Genomic DNA, 5,309 nt, shown 5'->3' on the forward strand with positions numbered 1-5,309 from the left:
ACAAGTTGAGTTGTTGAATGAGAAACAGTTAGATCGGGCGGTGCTCCATTTAGAGTCAAACCTCATGAAGCTTTTACTATTGGAAGCAGTGACCCATTTGTTACCTTTGGGCTTTGAATTAAAAGAGTCCTCGTAGGAGGGCGTAGGATTTTGTTATGGAAGAGAAGTGAGAAAAATAGAGAAGGGATTAAGAGAGTTGTGGAGAAAGTGGAGGAGCTTTAGTGGAACAACAACAAAAGATTAGGTATGAGGAAGTAAATTCAATGTAAAGTGTGTGGTTAAAACTCAAGGCTGGGGAAAAGGGCCCTCTAAGAGTAACCTTTAGTAGCAACAAAGGATTTGAGAGGAGGGTGATTGAGGAACATAAAGGAAAGATTAAAGCGTGTGAGAGAGGGTCGTGGGCTTGGATGACGGAAGCCTTGGTGACATCTAATTAAAAGTGACTAAAGGTGCCAGCTGAGTTAAAGGATACATTTGACTTGTTCCACATTGTATGCATACAAGATACTTGGTAACATTCTAAGCCATTACTAGATGGGTTTAGCTCTTTCTTGAATCCAGCAAAAAAGGGTGTAAAAGGGAGGCCTTCAGGAGGGCTATTAACAGTAAAGAAGAATGGGTTTTGTTGTTATGGAAACCTTGAATCCAAACCTGTTCTTGCAAAGGCTCAAGGTAAAGTTTGAGCAAGATAGTTCCTCAAATTCTAGATTAGGGGTCATCTTTAACCATTATTGGAATCCTGTGGGGTACATTTACCAGCCCAACAGAAATCCCTGCATCACAAAACTGCATGTTAGCAGTTGCAAAAACAATGGTTGTGCTGTGTCTGCTGAGCACATATGGGACGATGTGGAACCTAGACACCCCAAGGATGGCTGCAATTATTTTCTTCATGTGAGCCAAAGAGAAGGATTCCAAGGCAGAATAGCTCAGCGCTGCTATTCTGCCAGCTCAAGACTTCAAACTGACAAAAGAAAATGTTTTGTGTTTAAAATGACCTTGCACTGGTGCTATTTCCATCTTTCAACATTACACAGTTTGGTTCCAGTAAAGCACAGCCATGCCCATCTATATTCAGGATGAACTCCACCAAGGGAGGGCCATTCCTCCCTGAACAGCATTGTTGTGTCAAGGAAAATCTGTGAAGAGCAGAGAAAGTAATTTCAGTCCGTACGGCCAGCGTTTGCTCTTGCAACAAATGAACACAGGCAAAGCGCTTAACAGGAAGCTCTCTATCTCTCCCTTTGTTTGGTGTCAGTTGCAAAGAACCAATTTCTTGAACATATCCCTGAGTGCAGAAATTGACCAGAGCTCTGAAAGCTTTCAGACAGCAAAATGTGAGGAAAACCGCATTTTGTTAAATGGTCATAAAAATAAAATGAACCCATGTTACTTTGCCTTGCAGAAAAATGAAATGACATTATGGAAGCTAAATGGGAAAGAATACTGTAAAATGCCCAGAAACACAACTGCAAATAACAAGAGGGGTCCTGGGAGTCTCTCTGCCTGACATTAGCCCTGGTTACGAGAGTCTTACCCAGAGTTTTTAGCTCAATATCTTTCACAGAGGAGAAATATCCAAAACATATCAGCCTTTGTCCTCCCCTGGGGCAGTACAGCACCGAAATGCTAGGCAATTCTCCTCTGAACAAGAGTACCAACAGCAACCCCAGACACGTGTTTTGGTCTGGTTGGACCTCATCAGTAGGGTGGAGCTGTGCCTCTATAAGAATAGTGAGCAAATGGTCCATGTCTGGATTCCCCTAGTGGTGTTTACTAGGAAGTGGTGAGCGTTTTGCTGCACTTGGTGAAAACACATGCTGGTGCTGCACAGTCTTCTTTCAAACCCCGCGAGTCATTAGCGAGGAGTTTGTTTCTCCTAATCTAGAGATTGGTTCTGCGTCCTCTTTTGTAATCATCTGCAGACTTGGTTGTCATTACAAGGGATTTCCTCCCCTTGCCCCACGTTGTGGGTGGCTTCACTTGCGTGAAGGTGTGACGATATTTTCGGCGGATTGAGACGCCTTTTGAAGTATCTTGGTTTTTCAATGAAGAAAAATTAGCCTATCTGTCATTTACAGACGTGCGTTGAAGATTCACCATATTAAGGCTGGTTGCCTGAAGCTACCCATTCAACACGGTGTTGAGAAGAATAGTGGATGTTTTAAAGGTTCCCCTGAAGAATGTTCGCCCGAAAGGGGCTTTAAAGAACAGAAACATGTTGGGATTATATGTTGTTTTAGTGACACATTTAGGTTTTTTCTATGTACTGTGATATGTGATTTCGTCTGTGTATATTTGTAAGTGGTTTATTTGAAATTTAGCTTTTTAGATTTTGTAGGTTTTAGTGGTAGTTTTGTACACTGTGTTAGGTGTGGGTAGTATCTTATGTTTTAATTTAAATATTCTGTATTAAACAAAAATGTTTTTTGAAATTTGGAATGTTGCACGCAGTCTATGTTGTCAAGACCTGTAGTGCCGGAGAATCTGTCAGAGGTGTCTAATCGTTGGGGGAGAAGGAGGGGTGGAAGTAGAGAAAGTTTACCATCTTATCCTTCTTTTATAATATATGGATTCCCCTAGTAACTTAGGGTCAGACCTAAAGTTACTTACAATATGCAAATAACACGGTTACAAGAGTCTTACCCAGAGTTTTTAGCTCAATATTTTTGTCTCTTGATATACATTTGGCACAGCAATAACGGGAACCTATTCCCCTTCTTTATTTTGTAGAGTTTGAAGATATGTGATGGTACATAGGAAAATGTAACACACAGAGGGAATGAATTGTACCTCTATTTATATTTTATTAAGTAATACTTAGAAAAACTGAATGAGTACCTGTTATAATTTACAGGTATAGAACAACCATTAAAACAAAGAAAATGAAATGTTAGCTCCTAACGCCCTGAAGATGGAAAAATATTCTGAAACACGTCAGCTGGTGGTCACAACAGGCTTTTGATGTTTTGCATTGTTTTTGGGGTCTCGGGTGGCCTAGAGACCTTACCTTCCAGCACCTGGAATAATAGTTTATGCTTCTACGAAAACATTTTTTGCGTGGAGGTCTTCTACTTCCTCAATAAGAGTGTTTGAACTATCTATAGGAGTTTTCATCACTAACATTGGTTGTGTACCTCCTCTTTGCTTTTTTCCATAGGCATTCCTGTTAGACTAGTTTGGCTTAATGGCCACATTTTGCACCTCCAAGTGATTTTGATACTGCCAGGGCAGGGGCCCTGTATTATGGATTGCCAGGTGTGATAATTACAGGGTGCCTCAGACTGCATGGCAGAGAAGCTCCCAAGAACAACGGGGGATTCCAACCCATGTGTTTCCCTCACAAGTGTGAAATCCCCTGCATTCAAACTGAAGGGCTTCAAAGGAGAATCCATGGCAACCTCTGTGCAAGGTTGACCAGTGAAAGACATTTGGCTGGGGGCTGGAAAGACTGGCCACTTTTGGGAACAAAGCCAACCCACTTGAATTAAAAGACTTTTATATGAAGAAATGTATTCCTGCAATCTGACGAAGCATTAATGTGAAATTATGATGGTTTTTAATGTAATTTTTGTGCCATTAAAATGAAACTATGTGGGTTATCCTAGCATGTGGGGGACGTGAATGGCATTAAGGAGGCATTTCTGAGGAAAGCGTATGTGACACAGATGTAAAAGTTGATGGAAATATGCCTGACATTGATGGGCTTGTGTGTAGCCAATTGCAGATTTTTAGGAGAAATTTTTTCCATAGAAATGGCAAAAGATTGCCAGAAGGACAAAACAGCATCGCACAAACTTGGGATTTGGAATGGCATATTCCTTGTAAAATATAGGGTCTGCCATCTGATTTTCAGGAGGCTAACAATTGTAAATATAAGGGTTTTGTTTCATAACTGATTTTGGCAAAAGTAACTGTGGTATAACAAAGCACATCATTAAAACACCCACACTAAAACTAATGTCACTTCCCTGGGTCCAATCTGCTTACAGGGAGGCGGCGACATCCACAGCCTGACCTATCCTATCTTAGGAGGTATGTCCCGGTTATTTCCTCCCACATAGTAAAAATCATCTGATGTCATCCTGCCTATATAAGGAGGAGGAATGGGGAGATGCAGGACATTCAAAAAGGCAACCTTTAAAAGTTAGAGATCCAGACATTCAACATTCACCCTCCAAGACTCCAGACTCCAGATCCAGGCAGAACCTCCTATCCAGGCAGAACCACTATCCAGAACTTAACCCTACAAAAATCCAACTAATTAAGGGAGACAGGGGGAAAGGCTACTGACCCTTTGGGAGAATCCAGTGACCAGACCTGTCTTTACCCAGCTGATGCACCCCGCTATCCACTGTGACCAGACCCTGTTTGCCCCGCTGTTCCCTTAAAGTAGAGCCTCGCCATTGCGCAGTGACCATATCCTTGTCCCACTCTCCAGAGACCTGGTTAGCTGTCCAGACTACCCAACTGAAGTGTTTTTTGTAAGTATTACTCTCCCCAGTAACCAAAAAGCTGCATACCCCACTATGTAACCTTGCATTATGTCCAGCCCTATAAAAATCCAATAGGTACCCTAGTAACTTCTTAAATTGTCAGAATCCTGTGTGTATAATGTCCTTAGAAGAATCTGTGTTAGTCTCCATGTGTTAGCGCAATTCTTTCCAAATCATTTCAGTCAGTTGTGTAAGTCCCTAGTACTATCTATATAAATAAAAATGTAAATGTTCAAAATATTAAATCTCCGAAAGTTCTTCACTGACTGCTTTGAAATTTTGACACAACGTTGCATTCGAATAGGCACGTGTTTTTATATACATACTATACATAGAGCACATGCTTTTTCTGAAAAACTGTCCCATCTGTTGGACGTAAAAGCAACATACGCTATACTAAATATTTTACGATTTCCATTTCAATGTTTACAATTTAGAATGGCTCAAATACCGAGGAAGCAGCAGAGCGATGTGCATCCAGACCTCAGGATGGAGGGTTGCGAGCATGGCGATCGCGTTCTGCAGCTTCAGATCAGCTTCGTTCTCAGCAGAATGAATGCGACAGGCTAAGAGTGGCTGAAAGACGTCAACGAGAAACAGCAGATCAGCGTCACACATGACTCCGTGCTCAGCAATCATGCGATTACAATCGCCTTGCATTCTGGTACAATCCAGCTGATGATTATAGTTTGAGCCGGCATGTTCTCATCGTCAGCATGACTGAAGTGTGTTCTTATTGCAAGGCTCTGAAATTTAATGGAGAAACGAAAGGAATGTGTTGCGCCGCTGGGAAAATTAAACTACCTCAACTTG

Source organism: Ambystoma mexicanum, chromosome 4p, assembly GCF_040938575.1.
Source record: "Ambystoma mexicanum isolate Mex_15411 chromosome 4p, UKY_AmexF1_1, whole genome shotgun sequence".
Lineage (NCBI taxonomy): Eukaryota > Metazoa > Chordata > Amphibia > Caudata > Ambystomatidae > Ambystoma > Ambystoma mexicanum.